The sequence below is a fragment of the Amphiura filiformis genome, chromosome 13 (assembly GCF_039555335.1).
Source record: "Amphiura filiformis chromosome 13, Afil_fr2py, whole genome shotgun sequence".
Classification (NCBI taxonomy): Eukaryota; Metazoa; Echinodermata; class Ophiuroidea; order Amphilepidida; family Amphiuridae; genus Amphiura; species Amphiura filiformis.
The window spans coordinates 60,125,131-60,151,501 of record NC_092640.1 but is presented as its reverse complement, the minus strand read 5'-3'; the positions used below and the strand labels follow the sequence as shown (position 1 = coordinate 60,151,501).

At 36.6% G+C, this 26,371-nt stretch overlaps 1 long non-coding RNA gene across 2 annotated transcripts; it reads right to left on the bottom strand.

Moving 5' to 3' along the window:
• Positions 1-2,271: 2,271 nt before the first annotated feature.
• Positions 2,272-26,326, bottom strand: LOC140168595 (uncharacterized). 2 transcript variants are annotated; one of them, XR_011861239.1, is made up of 7 exons: positions 26,149-26,324; positions 20,299-20,375; positions 17,625-17,717; positions 17,115-17,231; positions 14,642-14,694; positions 14,223-14,285; positions 2,272-8,335 (listed from the first exon to the last, which is right to left on the bottom strand). It is a non-coding gene; the product is annotated as an uncharacterized lncRNA (long non-coding RNA). The 2 variants fall into 2 exon arrangements; XR_011861240.1 differs by lacking the exon at positions 17,115-17,231 and having other exon boundaries at positions 26,149-26,326.
• Between the last annotated feature and the right edge of the window lie 45 nt (positions 26,327-26,371).

Genomic DNA, 26,371 nt, shown 5'->3' with positions numbered 1-26,371 from the left:
CATGTAAGCTCATGTACAACCACCCCAATTGATACATGCAATTGTATTGTGTATGTTTTCCATCTCATTGGCAAGGCAATTACATCAGTGTGCTTGCCATGGGATGTGCAGCTTTGAATTGCGATTTGCGAGTGTTTGTTCCAAGGGCAGACATAATTACACACACAGTTATACATTTGTAGATCATGCCAAAATAGATGCCTCATCATGTTGATGATGCCAGTGCCTTGCCAAGACAGATTTGAATTGTACATCTGAAATCAAGAATATGAAATTGATATAATCATGATTTTTTATCCATATATTGTTGATAATGTATTTAACAACTCTTCCTATGCCTTTGTACCCTGAGCCAAATGTTGTTAATCCGCGATGAATCCACACTTTTCATGTAGCGTGACTGAACACAACGGAAGTGCGCATACGCGTTACGCTCTGAGCGCATAAAATTTGTCATGGCCGGAGCTTGGTTTACATGTTGAATTCAGTTGGAGAAAGTGGCTAAACATTGCTGTTTTATTTTGTAGTTTTATTGCTGATATCATGCAACAGAGAAATCAACAATCTTCTTGTAAGGTTGAGTAGCAATGACCAATACAATCTTGTGAATTAGACGATCTTTGTTGGAAAGGATTCAATCATGTTTTGCCATTTTCATCACCGTTTAACAACTCGCATCTGCATGGTTTACTTCGTTCGGGCTGCTAAAGCTGCCCTCGCGAAGTAAACCATTATTGTGTGATATCCTGTTGTGTTTAATATGAAAATGTTCAATTCCCTGGGATCAATATATATACATGTAATTAAATGCTCTTATATATGAAATTCATAGAGGGTGTATGTACATCCTCCACACATTTACTAAATCGAGGCGTTATCATTACACTCATCATTACCCTGACAAACACATTTTCTTAGGCGTGTATCCTTTGTGATCCTCGCATTTACTAATTGATATTTTTTAACTCATAAATGAATGGTTGGTGAAAAAATGTATTTCCTAACATATTTTGCTGTAATAGAATTAATGTATGAGTATGAGTGATGAAACAAACTGTCTTAAACTTGTGTAATTGTCAAAATATAATCACTCCGTGCAAGATTTGTAGTTCTATTCAGAGCTGAACAATCCTTCTTTCATCTCGTGATTTCATTTTGACCATGACACTCATAGACAGTTAAAGTGGTATGTGGATGTTTCTGGAAATTAGGTATAATTGAATAATTGAGTACCATAACGTAAACTGATCACTATGCCAGTTTGTTTAAAGGCTTCAGAACCAAATTTATTTGATCTCTGAATCAAACGTCAATGATACTTCAATGCTTGAACTAACAATAATGAGAATTAATGTTACATTTGTATTGGTCAATATGAATAACATGGACAGTATTAATAACATGCAAAGAGGTTCATATGTTATCACAATTAACAATAGTCAATTTATTGATTTCATAAATGATATCGATCAGCCAAACATTGATAGTCAATTGAAAGATCAAACTAATTTGTTTTTATTGCCTTAGCTGTTTTCATAATACATCAATTTATATTTTCCATGTATCTTATTGTTTTTATCAATAATCAATGAAGTTAATGAGCTAACTGACTGGAAAGGTTCATAATTGTATTTTTGCCAATATTTGGCTAAATTCCATGCAATAATGTGCATGGTATTTTTATCGTGCATACAATTGCCTTGAAACTTGGTCAAAGGGTTTCTTATATATTACATAATCAAGTTGTCCTCTAATTTGCATAATATAGAATTATGCAGGTTTAATGATGGCTAGACAATATAATAACAATAAGATACAAAAATATAAATTGATTTATGAAGAAAACCATATGTCCAATTTGCTTCACACAGCATAATTATAGTATTGATCAGTGCACTTTGCTCTACTTGCTTAAAGCCATATAACATTTGCTAAGAAGAACAAAAATAGAAGCTCTGCTGACTGCCTGGGTACGGACAGAGCTAGGTAACTAAATGAGGTTATTTCATTGCTAACAGGGCTAGAGGGTCTTTTTCACTGCAACAGGCTCCAAATAGTTAATTGTGACTTGTTTTCAAGAAAGTTCCCAATGTCTGCACAATACAGTTTAGGAAAAGGGTGTCACTCAATGGTTGTCCTAGTTTGAATAGACCAATACATTGTTTCATTACGTTGTCATTATTGGAATAATAATGTTGAGAATAATGAAAATTAAAATGTTTAGCTAAATCTACAACAAGACAAGTATAAAGTACAAATAAAACTATCAACTTACATTTCAATGAAGCAATTTTATTCTTTGATTCTTTCTGTGATACATATAACTTTTCCATATAGCATAACCCTCATAACTAAAGTGCCAAATTCACATTTTGGCAGTTTTGAGAACTTAATAATAAGAGAACAGGTGCTTTAAAGGTTTATTTTGTGATCCAGGCATCCTCTTTTTATGACACTTTTCAGCAGATATCCACACAAAAAACTTGTTCCCCAAATTTCAGTTGATTCCGATTTTGCATTTGCGAGTTACACATGATTATGTGTATTATACCGTTCCATGGGCCACTGTGTTGTAACTTTCAAATTTGTCTAACAAATTCATTTCCAAGATTAGTTTCTACATAAACATTCTGTATCCAGAAGGTACCCCAGTGGTATAAAAATCTCTTTTTTGTGGGGGGATGAGGCTGTGGATCACGAAATGCCCCTTTAATTCTCCCAGTGTAAACCTTCACCAACGAATATGTGTCAGCTGTATTTCAGACTCAAAACTCGAATCCAAACACTGCAAGGTCTATCTTGTTCCCCTGATAACCTACTTTAAGAATATTTAATTGAGCATCTTAAAGTACTTTTAATATAAATGCTTTAAACAGGGAGGTCATACTGCAAAGGCACAATATACATGAGACTAAATGTGAGCAATCAGCTACATGTATATTTAGCCAATATTTTGTGCAATATTGAATTTTTATGATTACATGCACGGTTCCATTGAATGAGGCTTTGCCAAGTTGAATGGAACAATATTTCACTGAATGAAAATATTCTTCCTATTGAACTAATAAAAATATTCAATATTTGTTTACAATAATATTGATAATGTCACAAATGAACAGAAACAAAGAGTTAAAATCTTATCAGTGATGTAGAAAGAAACAGAATGACATTTATAGCAATTGCTTGAGCAGCTAAGAATCTTTGCTTCTAGATATTCTCCAATATTGGATTATTTCCATACATTAGCTATTATGGTAGGTTTCCTCTCACTAAGTACTTTTTGTCAGCGTGGGCACAATGTTGATCTCACACAACTGAACATGTTCACATGTTCATTGGTACATCGAAGAGTTACCAACACCAGTGTGGGTCAGCAAGGTAAAGGTACTTTAGTTTAGTTTAATACCTTTATTGCACAAATATATATCAAAAAGCGGTGTGTGGTGCAAAAGGGCAACCCCGAACAGGCACGCAGGCCCACTGGATGGGGGCCCTTATACACACACCAAAAAGAAAGAACTAAAATTACACAGAACATAATTATAAACATGTTTAAAAAACACTATAAAATACATTAAAAATACAATATAATACTAAAATTGAGTTGCCAAAAGACATCGCGTAATTCAATAAACATTAGTGAAATTGCACAAGGTAGGAAAACTGATAAGTTCACAATCTGCAAATGTTCCCCTGCACAAATCCAAGAACACCTCGGCACAAAGATCCCCTACACACCCCAACGACGCCCCGCACCACACCGTAGCACTATATCAAACTGACTGATTAACTCTCACACTCCTCGTCTGATTCCTGCTGGAACTTGACGTTGGTGGCATCAATTTGAGAAAGCACCACAGTACAGTACGAAACGCCACTGAGGCATGCCTAGGACCTCCATACCGAAGCATTTCTGGACATGTACAGAAGAAACATTTGCAAATTGTGAATAATGAACAATCCCGATGAAATTATTTATGGATACTGACAGGTGAATTGGAGATGTAGTAATTAAGGAGCTCGGATTTAAAATATTTGAAAATTTGAACGTTCCTGACGTCAGCAGGGAGGTTGTTCCAGGAGTTGTACACACGGTTAAAAAATGTCTGCTTGAAAATATTGGTATTGCACTTATTTGGGATAATTGTAGGTGAGTCAGAGGATCTTAAAGAAATGGATTCAGTGCCACCGAAATTCACTCTATCTTGCAATGAGATAAAAGACATGCCATGTAAACCCTTGAAGAGCAGGATGTTATCTTTAAACTTGCGACGGTCCTCAAGACTAGAAAGGTTGAGTTCAGAAAGACGCTCTTCATAGGGGGCAGAACTTTGAAGGATGAATCTGGTAGCACGCCTTTGAACTATTTCAATGGCAGTAATGAGACCCTTAGTAGATGGATTCCAAATTTCTGACCCGTATTCCAAAATAGGTCTGACATGAGCCAAATAAAGAATTTTACGAGTAAGGGGGTCTTTTATCTCATTGCAAGTGTGACGGATCAAGCCCAAAATACGGTTAGCTTTGCAAATCATATGATTAATATGCATTTTCCAATTCAAATTATTAGTGACCATGATACCAAGATCATTTTGACTAGTAACATTTTGACTACAAATGTAGTAACAGAAACTAATAGTTTGTCTCTTTTCTGATACACATATATTGATTTAAAGCCCACACCTTTTTAATTGTTTGAAATCCTTGAAGTTCATTTTTATTTTTAATTTGAGACAAATAAAGAAATGCGAGTTGGATTAGATAGCTATAAATTTTATAAATTTTGGATTTATAAAGCGCCTTTCTCCAGATCTTAGAGGACTCAAAGCGCTGTAATTTCGCTGCAATGGTGAATCATCACAATCAGATCGCATCAACTAGGTTGCTGCCGAACGGCGCGCACCAATCCGCATTTAGATTGTAACATTCACCAATTATCTGTGCAGCTCCCCAAATTTCATTGGGTGAAGGAAGTTTTTGATAACCAAACAACTAATCACCGATTTTTGCGTTACAGGAGGAAACTGGAGATCCCGGAGAAAACCTGCGAGAGAGCTGTTTTGAATTGGTAGAATTATTGTATCCTGTGAAAATTTATTGGCATCATTTGTTACACAGTTATTTTAAAGCGGGCTTGATGAAGAATTAAAATATCACAGTTACACTTAATTTTGAAGGAGTGGTTTCTGGAGTTCTGATGTGCAGCGGGTTCATAAAACAACACATATCTCAAGAACCACAGTACATGAATTAATCTAGACAATGACAATTCATGTAAGTTGAAAGATTATGACAACTCTAAATAGTCTTAAAGCATGTCGGGGTATTCATGGTCATTCAACATGTTCAACTCCCCCCAAAATAAATTTTCATTGTTTAGATTAGTGGTTAATGAAAAATGACACCTTAAGACTTTAATGGGTATGGAATGCAAAACATGCACTTTCAAAAATTGCTTAAGGTATTGTGGTTCTTGAGATATAGGTTGTTTTATGAAGCTGTTTCTTTTTGACAATCATTACATCAGAACTCAAGAACCATAAGACATACAAAAGTGCAACTGTGGTATTTTTATTCTTCATCATGCCTGTTTTCAAGTAGCTGCAACAAATGCCAGTGGTCATTACTATTTACATGATACAATGATTTGACCAATCCACAACAGCTAACAAGGAAAACATGGGGGATTTTGTAATCCATAGCCCCCTACCCCCCATCCTCTCATATACACACTTTTCTAATAAAAACTTTTTTAAAACCACTAGAAAGCTTTGTCTCTATACATCATGTTTATGTACCAAATATTTCTTCCTGATCAATTCGTTAAGCAGAAATATCACAAGTATTAAAAAAATTGTTTGATTGGCGTAACCTAAAAAAGGGGTAGGTAGGCAGGGATTTTTTTAAACTTTTAAAGCTGTTAATTGTGTAAATTTGGGGCCTTGGGAACCTTTTTTATTTCTTTTACTTTTAACTTTATCTATTTATTTATTTGTATTACTTATTATTCTTTTTTTGCAAAAAAAACAACCAAAAAGCTTGGGTCAGGCCTACTTTTAAGGTCAGTCGTGTTGTGCCAATCAAACAATTGTTTTTGTTTTAGGCCTTACGTTCTGGTATACCAGAATGAAATTACAACACAGTGGCGTATATGGAGCAGTGTAATACACATAATCATGCATAACTCGCAAATGCAAAATCAGAATAAACTGAAATTTTAAGAATACGCTTTTTCATGGATACTGAAAATGCTAGGATGACGAAATACTCCTTAACCATGAATTGCTTTCTAATGTTTTGCATTGTGTGACACAATAATCTGTCTGTTGCACACATAGTGACTCAAATTCCCTTAACAATTGTATTTTCTTATAATGTTGTTTGTTAAAATATGGCATACTACATTGGATTAAAATTTTAATAATAGACAAACTATTAATTTTTTTACCCTTAAAATTGTGTTTTGTTGCACATTGTTTATTAAAATATGGCATACCACATTGGAATAAAAAATTAACAGACAAATCTTTTAGCCTAATAGGGAATGAATGCTTAAAAACCATGAACGTGCATTCACGGTGAAATTCCACCTATGTATGGAAGTATATGTGACCAGCTCCAACAACATCCGGAACAAGTTGCCAGACACGTCTTTTGAGTTGTAGGCCTTTAAGCTGGTACTGCACCCCCTGATAAATTTGTGGCTAATTTGACATTTTTTTACAAAAAATAACTACACACTGGTAACAAAAGTTATGTACATTATAGGGGCAAGGAATCCAATTACTTCACTGAAATTTCAATGATTCAAGACAAGTTGTTCATTATATATGTTAAGAAATTAGGTACGTTCTAGCGGTACCACTCTTCTTGTTATGTATATTATAGGGGCAAGGAATCCAATTCACTGAAATTTCAATGATTCAAGACAAGTTGTTCATTATATATGTTAAGAAATGAGGTACATTCTAGCAGTACCTCTCTTCTTATCATAAATAACTTGTTGCAGGGGCGTAGCGTCATGAAATTAAAAAAATCCCATATGAAAATTGCCAAAAAATGGCTTGTCCCCCCCCCCCTTCCCCAATCAGATACGGTGCCCCCATCATGGTCGGTGCTCCCCCATGTGATGACCCATGCCACTGACTTGCTGCTTGTCTTGAGTCTCTGAAATTCCAGTATATAACTGGATTCCTTGGCCCTAAATATACATAACCTTTGTTACCATTGTGTTATTATTTTTTGAGAAAAATGCAAAAATATAGTCACAAATTTATCAAGAGGTGTAGTATCACCTTTAAGATGACATTCCCATAAAAAATATATCAAATTTTGGAATTCTTGATTTCATGGTATTTGACTGTGGGACTAAGTGGACTTTCAAATCCTTGAAAGTACTAATCAAAAAGAGGTTTATTTAATCAATAAGTAACTGTTGAGCTGTGATAATCCTTATTCAATCCTGTGTAAAGCATGTCACTATTTGGCCCATTACTATATTCAGTTTTGGTGTTTTCAAAACTACTGTTCATTGCAATTGATGACAAAAATAGACAAACTTTTGCCATGGCAAGTTTAAAAAGTTAACTGTATGATTTGATCTCAAATATACGGTCAGATATAGTATCATGATGGGTACAGCAAATATGTATAGCTATCTCCATTCTATAGTCGACTTGAAATAGGCAAGACTTGTTTATTTTTAATACTGCATGATATGGGACCATAGAGTGCCAAATTAATTTTAAAAAGCATGTTAAATTAGTATGAAAAGTGCAGTTCATGTATGTGGAGCTGCGCCAGCCAGCTATGCATGCGTACGCCATTCTATATCAATCCATGATGTTACAAGTCCTGCCTATTACGAGCTGATCATAGCGTAATTTTATTATTGTACATAGAAATGAGTTTCACTTTGAAATAAAGACCTTTATGCGGTGTCACCTGATGACCAACAACAAAAATAAAACTTTGAAAGGACATTTCGTGATTTTCAGTCTGAGCATATTTGCAGACACTTTTTAGCATGGTACATAGATATTTTAGTAAACTGGCTTTTAAAATTACCCCATCTGGGATGATAAATGAAAAATGTACCTTAACCTTTATTTGGAATTTGTCACCATGTGATTTAGTATGCAATTCTGTTTGGCATAAGAGCATTATAATGTTATTATAGTAACAAAACATTGCAAACACAAAATAAGCCAAATACTGTCACAGATCAACATAAATACCTATATTATAGTTACAGCTTAATACGGTGCATGTATGGCACAATGCTTTGTTAACATCACGGTGCATGGCACGATCTTAGGGCTGCAAGAGGTGTCACCTGGAAAAAATATGAAAAGAGGAAAATAATTGTACTACTTGCACCTTATATTTGTACACTGTGGGTATGCAACTCACCGACACACAACACTAGGGGGCTAATGTTAATTCAATGCATTGAAATCGAATTGACTGGAAATGAATTTAGGGCGATTGTCATGGCAATGCATTGGAATTGAATTGGAATCGAAATGAGTGGGCTTGGGCATGAATTGAATTGGATTGGAATTGAAATCATCGTGAGCAATGAAGAATTGAATTGGATTGGAATTGAAATCATGTTGAGTGATGAAGAATGAAGTGGAATTGAAATGAAATTCAGCTTTGATTTCAATTCAGCATTTCAATTCACAAGATCATTTCTGTAAAAAGTGCCCTTCCATTTAAACAAACTAAACATGATAAATAAAAAAGAAACAGCAGTCACCATAAACTGGTACAAAACATAAACATAAAGTGTTACAAAACATATTTTAACTAAGTATTCTGGAAAGCTTTTATTTAAAAATACACTGTACATATTGAAGAAAATTAAAAGTATGATATCATTTCTCATACACAGGTATAGTTAAACTTGTTCTTCTTAATCTGTCTTTAGAAAAATATATACTGTCTCTCTTGTCATGTGGAAAAATTATAGGTTCTATGTTCATAAAGACACTAATATCTTCTAATATGATGCAAATTGATTCTTAGCATTTCCAATGTTTTAAATTGCTTGATATGATCGATAATGTGAGTATGAGACCCCCCCCCCCCCGCCCACTTGCCAAAGATCTCAAACTTTTGGCACTGATCATATATAAAGCCCCTATTTTTCTCAAGCTCTTAATTTTTATGCTCAAGAGTCATTGTACATTTGAACAAATTGTGAGAAAACCATAAAAGAAAATGCTTATCTTTGACAGCTTTTTTCACACTTTTCAAAAGTACAAGGATTTTGGGTGTAAAATCTTAGGAGGAGCAGGAGACAAGTAGGGGCTATCTAATAGTATCAAAACCTTGATTTTTGACATCTTTGAGGTCAGTGTGGGGACAGGGTCTCATTATCGATTGTACCACACACCTTAAGTTTAGAAAATAATGTGCATGGTGGACAAGAAGTTAAGACAAATATTAGGAAGTCAGTTACCTAAGAACTAAGTTCCAAAGTTTCATAAAATAGGACCCAGAGGTCAAGGATCACTCGCATTGTTTGAATGTGAAAAGTGAGTTAACATAACAATAAGTATCTTCTGTTGAAATGCTTTTGTGACAAGTAGTGTACTTGATTTTGACTTTGTGTTGCTGACTCAAGTGTTATAAAATTGATAGTAAAATTTAAAACATGCACTGCAAAAACAGTGTCTAGATATTAAACACCATTCTAGAGACCATCTTGTCCTCGATTTGTAAACATGTCTAAATGCTAAACATGTTTAGTAATTTGATGCCTTGTGTTTAGATATTAAACACTTGATGTTTTGAAGTTTGACATTTGTGTTTAGATTTTACACGTGTTTACAAATCGAGGACAAAAAAATGTTCAATCTCTAGACACAACTTTTGCAGTGTGCCTTTAGTCAATTAACGCAAACTGCAACTGTATTGGAATTGGAATTGAATTGGAATTGAAATGAATGCTCAGAATTGAATTGAAATTGATTAGCTGTTAATTTCACTGCATTGGATTGGAATTGAAATGAAATGATTTTGGAATTGAAAAATTGAATTGGAATCTAATTGAATTAATTCTAAAGCAAGGTGGATTGAATTGGAATTGAATAGCAAGACTCCGGGTGTAGAAAGAATTGAATTTGAATAGAATTGAAATCAATTTTCTGGAGTGAAATAACAATACACTAGGCACACAAGGAGGGGGAGAGCTGGAGAACTAAGAGAGGGACAGACAGAGAGAGAATGAGAGAAAGAGAGATAGGAACAAGTGGCATTGCCAGGGGCATATGCCTCCAGTCAGAACTCTTTCTCCCCAGTTGCCCACCCCAGAAAAAAAAAAAAACATAATTATGAAAATGTCCAGTGTTTGCTTGCGCAAAAGTACGTTACCCTCCCTGAAATTGACTTCCCTCCAAAAAAACTCCAAAAAACAGATTCTCTATATAGATGACGAGAGAGATAAATAGAGAAGACAAAAAAGAAGTAAAGAGATCAAGACTGAGAGGCATATAGATAGAAACAATGCCTTCAATCTACTCATTTTTTTTTCAACAGACAAAAACACCTTCAACTTCATCCATCCATATCTTCTTCACCATGAAGAGAAGAGTTATAAAAGAGAACCCTCATATCTGAAAAAAGCAGTTCATATTTTCCACAGTTATGATATAAGGGCAGGCCCTCTCAACTGGCAGAGGCAGACTTGAAGTCAGTCGAAGTGGCACATGAAGTGATCAGTAATTTTAATTAATGCCTTCATCATCTAAACAAAATGGGGTGAAAAATACCCATCTTTTTTAAAATCTAAGCTTCCAGGGCAATGCCCTTGGAAAATACAGCTTCACCACTTCATCCATCCATATTTTCTTCACCACCTTTGAATGTACAAGGGTTATTCAAAACTAGTTAGAAGGCCTGAGACTACAAGATTCCCATTGCGGCTGCCTGCACAGGTACGCCGTCACCAAGGTAGCGGGCTGGTACATGGAGAGTATACCTACACAGCACCAATGATGCTTCTGCACATTACCCACCAGCAGTGGTACTGTACTGGTACTACATTGGTACTCCCCTTGTACTGTACAGTACCAGCCAAGTACTGGTGGGAGAGCGTGGCGCAATGGTTAGGGTACTTGCCTTTAGTGCATGAGGTCCCGGGTTCAATTCCCGGTGGTGGTGATTTACTGGGATACGGACTTGGAAAAAAGATCTGAAATTAATTGGCAGCATTTGTAGATTAAATTCAGACTTCCGCTCTCCCCGTGGTTCATTTAGAATTGTGTAAATGAATCATGATAGTACCCTGTCCTTCGGATTGGATGTTAAGCCGTCGGTCCCGTGTGCAGAGAGACATTACTGTACATGTATCTCGCAGCCAGTTTCGAAAAGAGTAGGGTTTTAACCCCTGACTGTTCCCAACCCGTCCCGGTATTCAAATGGACCCCAATGGAAATAAGCTTCAATGTAGGCTTTCTTGGGTTATCCAGGCTCGTCCAAACCCGAACAATTAAATCAAATCAAAATTATATAAGATCATGCTTTACATGTTAAAATGTCTGCATGGATATGGACCAAATTATCTCATTGAATCAATTTCATTGTACAACCAAACTTGTCCTGGCTCGCATTCTGCAATGGACACTAAACGTCTCTCTATACTAAAAGTCAACCATAAAGGCCTGCAATCAGCTTTCGACAAGAGTTTTTCTCTCACCGCACCTGCACTCTGGAACTCACTTCCATTTGAACTCCGTCCTGCTGTTTCTCTGCCAATTTTCAAGAAAGGTCTCAAAACATTCCTGTTCCCTCAATAATCTGGTGGCTTTGTTTCAGTTTGCTGTTTTATTTTGCCTTTCAAATGTTTTGTGTTCCATCTTGGCGCCATGGTCTTTATGAAATGGCCCTATAAATGCCTTGTATGTATGTATGTATGTATGTCCCATAGATTTTCCAAACGGGAAAAATACGATATCTGCAGAAGGAAGGTGGTATGAAAGTCAAACAACCACAAAAAAGTGTATCTTTATAACATTATACCAATAACTCAATTTCAGCCAAAAGTGGATTTGCAACAGAGCGCTTCATAGGTTAATTACGTTTCCTATTTTAGATGGTATCATTACAGTTTCATCAATTTCTTGATAAATATTTGATGTTTCTCTGTAAACATTGCTTAATTTGGCCTTAGGGCCACATTGCTTTTTTAATCAAATGAAATGTAATGAATGAGTGATTAACCATCACATGCCTTGAAAATCTATACCCATTGATCTACTACACAGGCCAAAACAATACTAAAATGGTTATTTTTATAATTGTACATGTAGGGCGAATTTCTCGACGGGTGGCTTAGCAGTTGGCTAGTCTAGCCTCAAGGTTTAAGAGGTCGTAAGATCAGGCTTAACTGAAAACATGTTCCCCGAAGCATGGCTACCATAGCCTCGAGGCTTCGTTAGCCTGTGGGCCAGGCTTGTAGGATTAGCCCCAGGCTTCGGTAAAATTTGCATTTCTCGAAATCAGTCTTCTGTAGTCAGTAGTCTCACGCAAAGCCTGTTAGATCAGGCTTACAGCGGCTTTTTCTTGGCTCTGCCTCAGAGCAGGTCTTGGGTCGTAAGCTGTGGTCTATTTCAATTGACAAATTGCTTAATTGTAATGCAAAGTTTTTCTTTCATATTTTTGAGAAATCGAAACAGATGCTGTCTTTCATTCAACATAGAGTAAGTAATAATTATTGTTCGATTTAGTTGAACATTTCAACATTTTAAATATAATAATAAATGTCGTGAGCATCTTCAGGAGAGGAATGATCCTTTTCTGAAGTATTCGGATACCAAATTTAAATTGCGCTGCCGATTCAGTAAAGACAATGTATTAAGGCCTACTGATCTGCTTGGCTTGAACCTAACTTGTAACGGTCAACAAATAGGAGCAACCCTCTCCTTCCTGTTCCTGCCCCCCCCCATATTTGACATGTCCAAAAACCTTGACGTTCCACATGAACTTGCTCCCATGCTTTTCTCTTTTTTGCCTGAGATTTGCTTGCTTTCAATGATAATAATGGCTATATTTGTGAACGGACACGTTTCGCTAACATACCCGAAGGAACAGTTCTTGAAACATTTGAATGATCAAGAAACAAAACATTCTTTTTTTTTTTTTTCCTCCTCCTCCTCCTCCTCCTCCTCCTCATCCTCATCCTCCTCATCCTCAACCTCATCCTCATCCTCATCCTCATCCTCATCATCATCATCATCATCATCATCATCATCATCATCATCATCATCATCATCATCATCATCATTTTTTGATGGCAATAAGCTATAAACTCATGCTAAATTCGCAAATAGAACATGAAAATATCAGTTTTCAGTAGATAGCACGCAAGATGGTTGTCAAATGCTTGGTTATGTTTTTGTTTTTTTTTTAAAATTATCCTTAAATTATGTTATTTTTTTACTTTTCATTTTAAAATATCATTGAATCAGAAACAGATTGACAAACATGTGTATGATTGTGAAACAATTTTTACTTTAGGCCTACTTTTAGGGAATCAGAGTTTCCTTTTCTGTAGGCTTGCAGTTTGACCCTTTTGAAATGCAAAGAAAAATTAATGAGTCAAGTAAAAAAAAAATAATCATAGAAATATCATTCATGCAAGCAGGACTCATAATAATTAAGTAAAGTGAAAATAAAATAATACATAAAGGACACAAAAAAGTAAGTGAGAAAAAATAGTCTTGCATCAAGTTGTGTACGGTGTAAGCCCAAACATAATACCGCCGGTTTAGGCTAGTCTTTGTGCTGATATCATTGCGATAATAAAACGGTAACCTTGTTTGTACGGTAAACCGTGACGGAAAACAGCTTATGCACATCTACCTCCAACTGCCAATACAATTAAGTCGCTGGTAGAAAGGGACACGGTTGTCAAGCATTAAGCCTGCAAGGCCTCTAAGACCAGGTTGAATTTATTCAAGAAATCCGGCTACAGTTAAGACTCGGGCTGAGAGCAGGCTAGCTTATGACATCTAAGCCTCATCGACTGCAACCTACAATTAAATCACCTGGTAAGAAAGGACACGGTTGCAGGCTAGGCTTTAGCCTCAAGGCCACCTTAAGCCTATCGAGAAATTCGCCCGTTGAGTCAATGGGTTGATGACTTACCTAAAAGGTTAGTAATTCAATATAAATGGGAGTTTACACCGGAAATGTAAATCCCCCGGAATAGTTACCTCCACTGGCTCCTTCTTTCTCGCCTGATACTACATAACCAATATGCGCCACTGCTCTGTGTTCTATTAATTGCAAACAAGAAATACATTCAAATAATATTTCCAAGAAACTGTGAGAGATTTAAATTAAACTAGATGCCACCCAAAGTAACAAGATTCAGACTGCCTGCCCTCCAGTAAAAGGAAAGTCAGTTTCCTAACAAGTTTCAAGTGGCACTAGACTTGCTTGTTCCTTGCCCAGATGGACTTCGAGCACATTAAACTCAATTTTCTTGCATAAATGCAGATGAATAGTGTTTGTGGGGTCAAATGATTCTTTATCAATTTCTATTCTGACTGCAATAAGCTATGATTGAATATAAGCTAATATAGTATGTATTTCCATTTAAAATACAGTTCATATCTACATAAATACTTACCTCCACTGGCTCCACCATTGGCTGCACACACGCCCTGTGTATTGCTTTGGCTTCTATTAATTGCAAACAAGAAATATATAAGAAACGTATTTCCAAGAAACAGTGTCATTTTTAAACTAAAATGGAAAAAAAAACCACCACCCCAGTGTATCAAGTGGACATTTTGACTTGTATTGTCTGCCCTTGGAAAATTCCTGCTGAGGTTTGACTGGCCCTACATGTACATGTAGGTTTAACTCACTGATGGAAACAAAATCAGTCAAAGTCACTATATTAAATTGCTGCATATTTTCTGTTAATTTTGGCTAAAATGTTGCCTTTTCCAATTTCTTGCATTATAAAACTTTGAATTACACTCTATATTATTGCTATTCATGTCTTGAATTTTAAGCTATTTGGAGCATTCAAAGAGAAGAAAATTCCCATGGAAACAGCCATTTACACCCATTTTGTGAATTTTACTGGGAAATTTTACACTGCTTAAAGTGAGCATTAATGGCCATTGCCATGGAAATTGCATTCTCTTTGAATGCTCTCAATACCCTAAAATTAAAGAAGCCTTGTTTATTAATAAAGTTAAGGTGGTACTACACCCCTGGCAAATTTTGTGCCTATTTTTGCATTTTTCTCAAAAATGATAGCGTATTGGTGACAAGTAAGATATGTATATTATAGGGGCAAGGACTACAACTACTACACAGCACAGACAACAATTGTGGAGTTACAGTAAAAAATAAGGGAAAATCAATATTTGATCAATAAATAAATAACTACTTGCCATGAGTTGCTGAATTTTCAGTGCAGTAGTTGTAGTCCTTGCGCCTATAATATACATATCTTACTTGTCACCAACGCACTATAATTTTTGAGAAAAATACAAATATAGGCAAAAAAATGGCCAGGGGTGTAGTACCACCTTAAGTGTAATTCAAACTTTTGGAATGTAAGAAATTGCAAAAAAATGGTTAAAAGGGTCCATTTTTGGCTAAAATGACCAAAATCACTAAAAAACATGCATTATTATGAATTATGATTTACTTTACTACACAACTAGATGGCACTCTGTGTTTGAGCAACACACATATTTGCCAACACTGAACTGTAACCCGCCATAACAGACCCTTATCCCACTGTGACACCCCTTAAACGTGCCACCTCTTAAAACACCATAACACTCCTTAGCCAATTGTAATATCATATACACCCCTTAACCCTAACAGGACGGTATACTACAAAATGCTACTTGATATATGCGCTGTTCGTGCAAGCATCCCATGTGGTGTGATGACGCAATCACCCTAAGTGATATAAAGGCACGGTTTCGCTGGCCAGCGAAGCCCAAGACCTGTGGCAAAGTGTCGCCGACCCAGTGCCTGGCATGCGAGGGGTCTCGGGTTCGAATCCCACCCAGAGCAAACAACTTCTTTCCTTCTTTTCTCTCTTTATTCCTTCCTTCTTTCCCTTCCCGTCGCCAAAGGCGGTTAGGGTTAGAGCCATAATGTGTGATTTGCTCCACAGCAACACCCTCAATTTTTCTTGAATTTCTACTTGCATGATTGTAATGCAGAGTGATGAGCCTGATGTATCAATGAATCAGTGATGTATAAATTGTGTACATATCACTATCTTCATACTGTACGTCTGATATTATACATCCCAGCTGCGTAAAAGCTCCCCAGTAATTAATACAATCAGCGAGCTAATACACGCACTGTATGCGCTGGAATGAAATAACAATTTTCTTCATTTTACCTCGTTTGTTAGGCTCAAAATTAAATGGGGACAATGTAATCAGTGAAAACTAACATATGAATCAATATCTTTATGCAAATCACACATTATTACTTGATACCCCTTAACATAATACAACACACTTCACATTATGATAGCACCTCTTAATCCTCCAACACTCATTTACTCACTCTGACAACCCTTAACCCACCTGAACTGATTGTATGTGCATTGTGAAGACTTGTGTCTAAAGCCAGTATCATTGCAAATTATAGCTAGCTACCACATTAGTGATAATTGGACTATACTAAACAATGATGTACATATTTTGCTTTTTATTACCTATGAACTTAGATCTGGGGTCACAGCTACTAGGCCATCAGTGTACAATCTACCAAGAAATGTACCATATTTTTCAAGCTTTGGTAATTTTTGCTTAACCATATACCATCCAAAGGGCTTATTGGCAAATACAGTTTAGTTCTGCATGCTGATACATCGATCTTATATGAAATGGGCACATTGATATTTCCATACGTGCTGCATTTATTTAGTTATATTTTAACCTAGACATTATTTTAGGCAAAAAACAAAATATTTCACCCCCAGCCCCCCACTGAAAAATCATGCACATAAAACAAACTACAATGAGATTATTGATGAGATTCATCAGGATCGTTCAAAAGTCAATTAATTAAATTAGATTCTGGTTACAGATCAAAAAAAAAATTGAAGTACTCACTCGAAATATTTCAGTTCCAATCAGGAACCTTGTTCACTCTGCAATGACTGTAAGTGGTGTTTCTAGATGTCGGCAGTCCTAGGTGGCTGTGATGACGTCGCCACTTTTGTAGGTTGCCTGAAAAAATAAGTGCCAAAAATTTCACAAGGTTCCTGATTGGAACTGAAATATTTCAGTGAGTACTTCAATTTTTTTTATCTATAACCAGAATCTCATTTAATTAATAAACTACAATGAGGCATGGGATCTCACATACCACCCACACTTTTCCCTGGCTTTTTTTTTTTCAATATATGAGCACAAATGCTCTAGCTCATGCACTGCAACTACTTGCCATAAAATGACAAAAAGACTTTCTGCTAATATTGTTTCATACATTTTGACAAAGAATAAAAAAATAAAAAAATTGATCAAAAGCCTATACACTGGAACCTATATCGTCTAATTTCTATGTTCTGAGATTCATATTTCTTTTGCTTCTAAAGTATCATTACATCCGATTGCACTTACTCTTAAATTGCCCCACTGCTTCTTCACATTCTCTGTATTCATCATTTTACTAACCATCTTCTCCGTTACTACGATGCATTATTAGTATGCTTTCTGTAGAGAAAAGGAACAAAAAGGAAAGGTGAAAACAGAAACTTGATACATTTTCCCCACTTTGAATTATATCTTAACATTTGATATGAAACATTAACTTTATTATGACAAAAAAAAAACAGTTTCCTGTAGCAGATCTAAAAAGTCAAATGCAAAATGCATTTAAAAAGCTTTTTTTTTTTAAAGCTATGTCTTGAAATGAAAAATAAACAACAATTTAAATACCATTTCTGCTGCAAATTGGAATGGAAATTTACAGTGGGTTTCTCCAACACACACCAAAAAAAATAATATTTCTTCATATTCAAGAATTGATCTCTGGTAGTTTTTCAATACGCTCATTTATTGATCTAATTAATCGATTTAATGTCTTTACTCCAGTAGTGTTATATATATTAATATTATTTTGGGAATTTTTTTCGGTTTATTGCGGAAAAAAATTGAAATTCGCAAAATAAGCTGTCAAAAACTAAATTTGTGCGCGCTACAGGAAACAAACTTGGTTTTTTTGGCCTTATACAGTTCCCTAAACTTAGAATTAGAATCAATGATTCTGAATAATATTGCATGATCACCGGCGTGTCCAGCATCTTTTCTTGTGAGGGGTTCGGACAGCCTTTCAGAGTTATGTAGGGAGCTAAAAGGGGCATTTCATGATCCACAGCCTCATCCCCCACTTTTCTCAAAAAAAGTTGAGATTTTTATATCACTGGAAACCTCTGGCTACATAATGTTTATGTACAAAATATTTCTTGCAGATTAATTCGTTAAACAAAGATATCGTGAAATTTGAATTTCGTTCTGGTGCACCAGAACGAAATTACAACGTATTGTCTATGGAGCAGTGTAATACACATAATCATGCACAACTCGCAAAGCGCAATATCGGAATCAACTGAAATTTTGGGGATATGCTTTTTTTGGATATGTACTGAAAAATGTCATAAAAAGAGGATGCTAGGATCACGAAATACTCCTTTAAGGATAAAATCCCAAAAATACACCTGAGCACCCCAAAGCAGCCCCCCCCCCCCACATGCCACTAATGATGATAAATCAATGAAAATCTCGGCCAAAAGTATCTTCCATAGCTGATATTGATCTAATCATTTCATGCAAACTGTTTGCTTCAGATATTGATTTACTTTGGTGCTTGTTTTTGTAGCCAATCATTATATTGTATGTGTGCCATTGACTGTATGTAAGATGTGTCAATGGAGGATCCGGGGTGGGAGAGCCCCATAGGATTGTACACAAAATTGAGAAAATATGGCCAACATTAAACCTTTGTATCTTAAGGGGGTACTACACCCCTGCCGAATTTTGTGCCACTTTTTGCATTTTTCTCAAAAATTATAGCGCATTGGTGACAAATAAGATATGTACAATTGTACATGTATATTATAGAGGCAAGGACTACAACTACTGCACTAGAAATTTTATTTCAGCACAGACAACAGTTGTGGTGTTACAGTCAAAAATGAGGGAAAGCCAATATTTGAACAATAAATCAATAACTATTTGAAATGAATTGCTGAATTTTCAGTGCAGTAGTTGTAGTCCTTGCCCCTACATATCTTACTTGTCACCAATGCGCTATAATTTTTGAGAAATGGGAATAAACATATATCATCCTGGATTGTAGATCTACCTCATAGTAGATCAAATATAACAAACTAATAAATTGCCTAATTAAATGCTAAGACAGTTTTCCCTATATGTTACTGTACAAAGTGTGCACGTAACACTCCGACATTTCTAAGTGGCTTATCTCTTGCCAGAGTCACCCTGCTTATTCAAAAGTACACATATTTGAAAGGACATTTGAAGAGAAATTCAATTATGCTATTAGTTTTAGTGCCAGAAATGGAGGGAAAAAGTTTTGATTTGATAATGTCATTAAAATTGTACAATTATTTTACAATTTTTGACCACTATGTATGTTTAACACAAGGGATAGCAAACTCTTTTATCCTAATTTGCTTGAAGGGCCCATGCAATGTCTTTGTGAATCCATATTTATTTTGAGCTACATGTACATAGCTTTCAGAAAAGAAAAATAAGGGGTTCATCATGACAAGAAAGATGCAATTTTGTTGTTGTTTCACCTTGTATATTTCTTACCCACCTGTATTATGTTATACTTTGTTGATTCGGCATCCTTGTAATATAAGCTTTCCAGAAACATATACTTTTAATGGTCTAAAATGTTTTCATTAAAGGTGGTGTGTAAGTGAATCAAAATTGGTGATTTTTTCTCATTTTACATTATGCTACACGAAAGATGGCCAGTTCATGACATGCGACCATATGTGTTGTATTGCATGTGAATCAAATGGTTCCTCAGACTAATGAGTTTTTGTTTTGTTTTGTTTTTCCTTTTCCCCCCCTCTTTTTCCTCTAAAACACCAAAGCAACCGACGGTCAAAATGTTATCCACGAACAGGCAGCGCTCCATAAGTGATATCAGGCCAGCTAAAATAGTGTGTGTCAACAATCATGGTGGAGCCCAGTCCTGATGTATTGTGGCTGACACTTTCATGTCTAAATGATCATGATGACATTAATATCATTTAATTACCTCCTGCAATGGGCATCACGATTGTGGCATAATATGCAACCTCCATGCCGTTGTAAGTCATGTTTTTTATGTTAGCCCTGTAAAAACAAGAAATAAAGATACAACTCTGTAATTACATCCCAGCAAACAAAAAAAAAAAAAAAAAAAATGTAAGGTATAAAAAGCTTTCAGAAAACATTTTTGAAAACTTATTTTATTATTTTTTTTGCAATAATATTTTAACAGCAAAAGAAAGACATTTTAGAGAAATTGGCTTTTTGAGCACCTATTTCTCAAGCAACTATGACAAGTTATATATCATTTTAAAGCTTGATTTAAAAAGATTTCAACTGTTTAATATTAAGAACTCAAAATTACTTCAAGAAACACAAATATCAGGTGGCCGCTGATATGGTTTTTGCAGTTAAGTGTCAGGGATCATTTTCCCCCGACTTACAAACCAATTGGAGCAACTTTGAAATTGACCTGATCTTTGACCTCAGATGACCTTTGTGGTTTTATACTCCCCAAGTTATGAGATTGTTTTTCCTAAATTACAGTTCCATCGCAGCATCTTTAAATTTGACCTGACCTTTGACATGGGCAAAGTTTAACATTTTAGTGAACAGTCAGGAATACAATTAGCCCTAGAACATATTAACCATTTTTACTTAGGGCCAGGGCACTTTACATTGAAACACTTGTAGAACATGCTTGACAATCCAGTACAAAAGTTGAAAGCATTTCAATGCTTACTGAACCAGTACAAAAGTGTCACTAATAAATCCCACATTTCTAAAGATACCAGTGTGCAAATTTGGAAAAAATCAGGTCATCCAGCGGATGACCAGGTCATGAAATCTGGTCTTCCGCAAAAAATATTTGGTCATTTTGGTCAACCATAGATATATATTTTAAAATTTAGATTTTAATTTATTTTAAGTTAGAACTTTGAATATAAAAATAAAAAAAACATGTTTGTTTCCTGTAGCAGGTGAGGCCTAAAAGTCCAATGAGATATATGCGTTTTTTATCTGTGTCTTGAAATGAAAATCCTGCAATGGTAATTTACAGTGGGTTTCTTCAACACACACCCCCATCCACTGCCACACACAAATCATAGACCCTATTTTTTAATATTCAAGAATACTTATGACCCCTGTTCAACCGGCAGATTAAAAAGTATTTAAAAATCACAAGAGATATTTTTTGTAAGAAAAACATAGAAACAGTGGTGTTCTTTTCTTCTCTTAGTATTTATTTGCTCACTGCTTGCTTGCGCCAGGTCTTGGAAGTTTAACTTAATTTGAGCCTTTATGTGTGTTTTTATCTTTGTGTGTGACTTCGGGTAAACTTAGTGACTTTTAATACTTTGGACACTCCCATTAGGTCCTTGATTTTGTTTCAAATGAGTCTTAAAATAGCAAGCACAATAAGGTGGGTACCAATTTTATATACTGTTGACCAAATTTTGATGAAATTTTTCATATAGACGAATCCAATTTCACGCATTCCTACACCTCAATGGCAGCCATTACCTGGGTCCCCGCCGCTCTATCTCACCTAAAATGTGAAATGATGCGGCCTTGGAGGGTATTTTAAACTGCATTCTATCACCTGTGTTACACGTAAACAAAAGAATGATGACAGTTTACAACACAAAAGAATCTAACATCGAATTTCAAGCTGGTTTAATCCACCCTGTTTGGTGCATGCGTGGACCCAATAATGGTCGACCAAATCCTGACCATGACTTGGCTAGTTGGATTTGTCTGTACTGACCTGCACAAATCGTTAAGTGTATGGTGTAAGGTATGGCGTACATGTAGGACTGGTGACTGATGAGTGAGTCCAGACATAGGCCTTTAAAAGGTACATGTACGGTATATTCTGGGTGTATAACAAACACCAAATTGGCGTTTTATGACCTTTGACATGCATGCATACATTGACATTCTTTTGTCGAGAGTGACATGGTCTTTCAATTTATTCCGCAATTTATGCTGAGTGTCCCAGGGATATAGTCGGGATAGGCATCTGAAATGATGTAACGAAACCGGAAGATGTAGCCTAGGTCTAGACAATAGGCGGATTAGCGGCCATTTTGTTTCTACATGATGTTATTCATGTGTCCTTTTATTTTAGTACACAAATATAGAAGTTGATAGGTTTACAATTGTAAAATTATATTTTGAGTACCGGTATACAATATATTCTGTAGTGAATCAATCAAATGACGGTGTTGGTTCAGGTATTATGCTTGATAGAATTAAACTGTCTGACCAGCTAGCATTCTCCTCCGCCGTCCCGTGCTGTAAGGTGGAGGAGACTAAAGCTGTATTGAAGAACACGCATGCGTTAAAAATGATGTAGCCTAGGTCAAAAAATAGCGTGACGTAGTTCCTTATTTTGCCCCTACGGCCACCCCCCATACTGAGTCTCATTCCCAGACTTGACTATGCTTCAGTGGTCATGAAAGGATTCATATATATTGTAGATAACGGTCCTTTGCCCCAATAATCCCAAAGCAAGGCTAAGCTATCAATGGTCAGAAACTGCTCTTCGGAAAATGTAGCATAAGAACTCCCCAGTCCAAATGCTGGTCATAAACGGCCAATAGATAAATGACTATCATTGGAGACTGAGTTCCGCAGTCTAAACAAGTCTAAAAATGTCCGGAGTTTTTTACTCTCTGGTATATCCCAGTGGCGGCATCAGGAAATTCGTCTCTGGTATACCAGAACGAAATTCAAATTTGATGATATTATTGCTAAACAAATTAATCTGCAATACATAAACCCGGGACATAATTATTATGTAGCCAGAGGTTTCCAGTGGTATAAAAATCTCAACAAAAAAAAGAAAAATGGGGAATGAGGCTCCCATGACGGCCATGAGGCTGGATCACGAAATACCCTAAAACATAATGTTTGTCAATTGTCATGTGTAACTAAATTTATGTTTATTAACTAGCATGACTAGCAATGCATTCTTTTACTGATAGCAATTGTGCATTCTTCTTATTGATAAATTAAGAATTTATAAGATGCATCTAGTACAAGGAACTGTCCTCATTCACAAACTGATACTATCTGACATGCCCAACCAGGGTTGTAGCTACGCCAGGCGGTGGCGGGCGAACCCGCCCAGCACTCTTAATTTCTACCCGGCACTCAAGTTAATTTTGAGCCCAATTACCCGGCACTCCAGTCTCAAATGTTTCAAATTTAATGAACAATCAGTACAAAATTTGAAATTCTTATCAAATTTCAATTTTTTTACAATTTCATATAAATTTCACCCGGCACTAAGATTTAGCTAGCTATAACCCTGTGTCCAACGTATAAGGCTAAGACCGTCAAGAATAGGCTACGTCACCTGTTGTTTGGGATCCCTCACAGTCTCTCAAAACATCAAAACACCAAAAGCGATGCACATACTTAATTAAGACTGTCTTTTATCATATTTTATCAGTTTTGTCAACTTGCCTAGAAAGGTCAAATTTTGCCAAATATAATCGCTTGCATAGGATTCCGCATCACATCAATATCGGCGATCATGTTTTTTAAACTGAATTTTTAGTGAATTAGGCTGGTACCCACCCGCATCGACATCATGCACGTGACACAGCTAAAATAATCGACCAGAAATCGGGGATCATTAAACATCAACCGTTTCAAAATACCTAATGACAGTAAACTGAATGGCGAGCAGTCCAAATTTTGAGCCATACATCATCATCTCCCAAAAAAAAAAAAAAAAGTTGAGATTTTTATAGCACTGGAAACCTCTGGCTACATAATGTTTATGTACAAAATATTTCTTGCAGATTAATTCGCTTAGCAAAGATATCGTGAAATTTGGTCATTGGCCCTCAGACTGTGGTGGAACTCACTTCCCGGCACCATCCTATTCTCACCGTCTGTTGAGACTTTCAGGGGAGCTGTGGCGGCATCAATCTAGTCTGCAGCTATTGGTTTTTTACTCGCACACTGTATTTGTATTAATACACACACTCACTCTTGCACCACTCATGGACAAAGTCCCTGGGCTATATATCCACATGTGGAACCTACCGAGTACAGAAGTAGAAGTAGAAGTGTAGGAACCCATGGATTCGACCACTGTTGATTTGACCCATGTAACATTGTCTATGGAGTATGGAGCAGTACACATAATCATGCAAAAAATAACTCACAAACACAAAATCGGAATCAACTTAAATTTTGGGAATAAGCTTTTTTCATGGATATCTACTGAAAAATGTCATAAAAAGAAGATGATAGGATCACGAAATACTACCCTTGTTTAGTTGCCGAGCAGGCGTTGGCGAGTATTTTCAGAGAAGTAGAAGTAGAAGTACCGGTACTCCTTGAATTTGATCTCGTGTGCTAGCTTTTAATGTTTGAATGTTTCCATGTTCTAGTGTATGATGCGTATTCTGTCGGTCGGACATCCGGGCATGAACCGGCGGACAATAGCACTGCACTGGAGTGAAAACAACATTCGCTGAACTCTGCTCTGCCACTTTGACTTTGCCCTGGCCTGTACACTATTGACATGATTGAGTATTCACTCGGTCGGACATCCGGGAACATTGTCCCCTTCGTCCCCTTTGCACAAGCGCGTGCATAGCAACCAGCTCGAGAAAGGGGAACTGCACATGCGCTGCACATGCGCACACTGGTTTTACAAGGCTATTTCCCCTTTGTGCCGTCAGCCCGACCAAGAGAATTGTACCAGGTAAGTTGTTTTCACTCCAATGCATAAATGGATGTGACGTGGCCCCGACTAGACGTTAAGCTTTTACGTATCTCTTTCCTTGTTGGAAAGGTATAACGTTGACGAGATAGGAACATGTACCGAACATCCGGGACCTACAATGTACTCTGCCCTGTTTGGCTGAGTAACAGTACATGAACATGGTCTTTCATGTCTTTTGTGCCTATGTAAATTAGTCACTGTGTAAAGCTGTGTTTATAGTTTATACCCATAGGTTAGGCCTACTCATCATCACACTGAATCATTGTCGTTAACTGCACAAGTTATGTGTGCAATTCTAGAGAACGTTGACCGACAGAGGGAGTCAATATAGGCCTACGTGTCGCTTTTGAAAAACAGCGATTCATGCGCATGCTCAGCAGGCAAATACGACGGCGATTTAGTACACTGATCATGTGTGCGATTCAGATTTCTGCAAAAGCGATTGAGTATAAATGCATCTTTAGAAATGACTGGTGATTGTGTGTTCTGAAGTGGGTTTTATCATGTTAATTAGTGACCTGACACACATTTGTATAATTTCGCTCGATCGATCAAGCATTGATTTTTTGTACTGGATCGTTCAAGCATCTCCAACAAATTTTTCAATGTAAGTGCCTCTGGCCCTAGTGGAAGTAAAAGCGGATACTATGGCCAGAGTCCTAGGGCGAGCCCGACCGAGAGAATAGAGGCCGTCAGCGTGACGCCAGAGGCCGCCATCTGGAGGGTCCACGGTGCGATGGTCGTTCGATCTCCAACCATGGGTGAACAGCAAAATCACCATGCCAATGCGCGATAACAGTTGCGTGGCAAGCTGCGCCCTGCGCGTAGTGTCCGACGCATGCAACCGCGTATCATTTGTACCAACAAGATGGCGAAAGGCTGACGGCCTCTATTGGGTATTAAAAAAGCCTATTCCCTACAATGCAGTACGTACACAAGTACGCAGAATTCGGCACCCTCAATCATTCCCGAGGCTACGCATTCACATCATTGTGTGGTTGTGCCTGATCAAAACCGCGCAAAATGACAATTATAATTATACCTTAGGTATATCCACGACAAACGTACAGAAAAGATAAATTACATGGAAAAGCTGCTACTACGTACCTCTCCGCACAGGGTCCTACCCGATTTCGTGTTCGATCGTCAGTGCATGGAGATCGCCATCTTGGTTATCACTGGTAAAACTGGCTGGTTCCCGAAACATTTCCACATCATATTTTAACGGAACTCTATGCTGACGAGAATTGTACGGTAGTAGCATTAAAGAATGCTACTATCCATATGCCAGTATAGATGAGGTGACATGTGTTTACATTTGATACGCCCT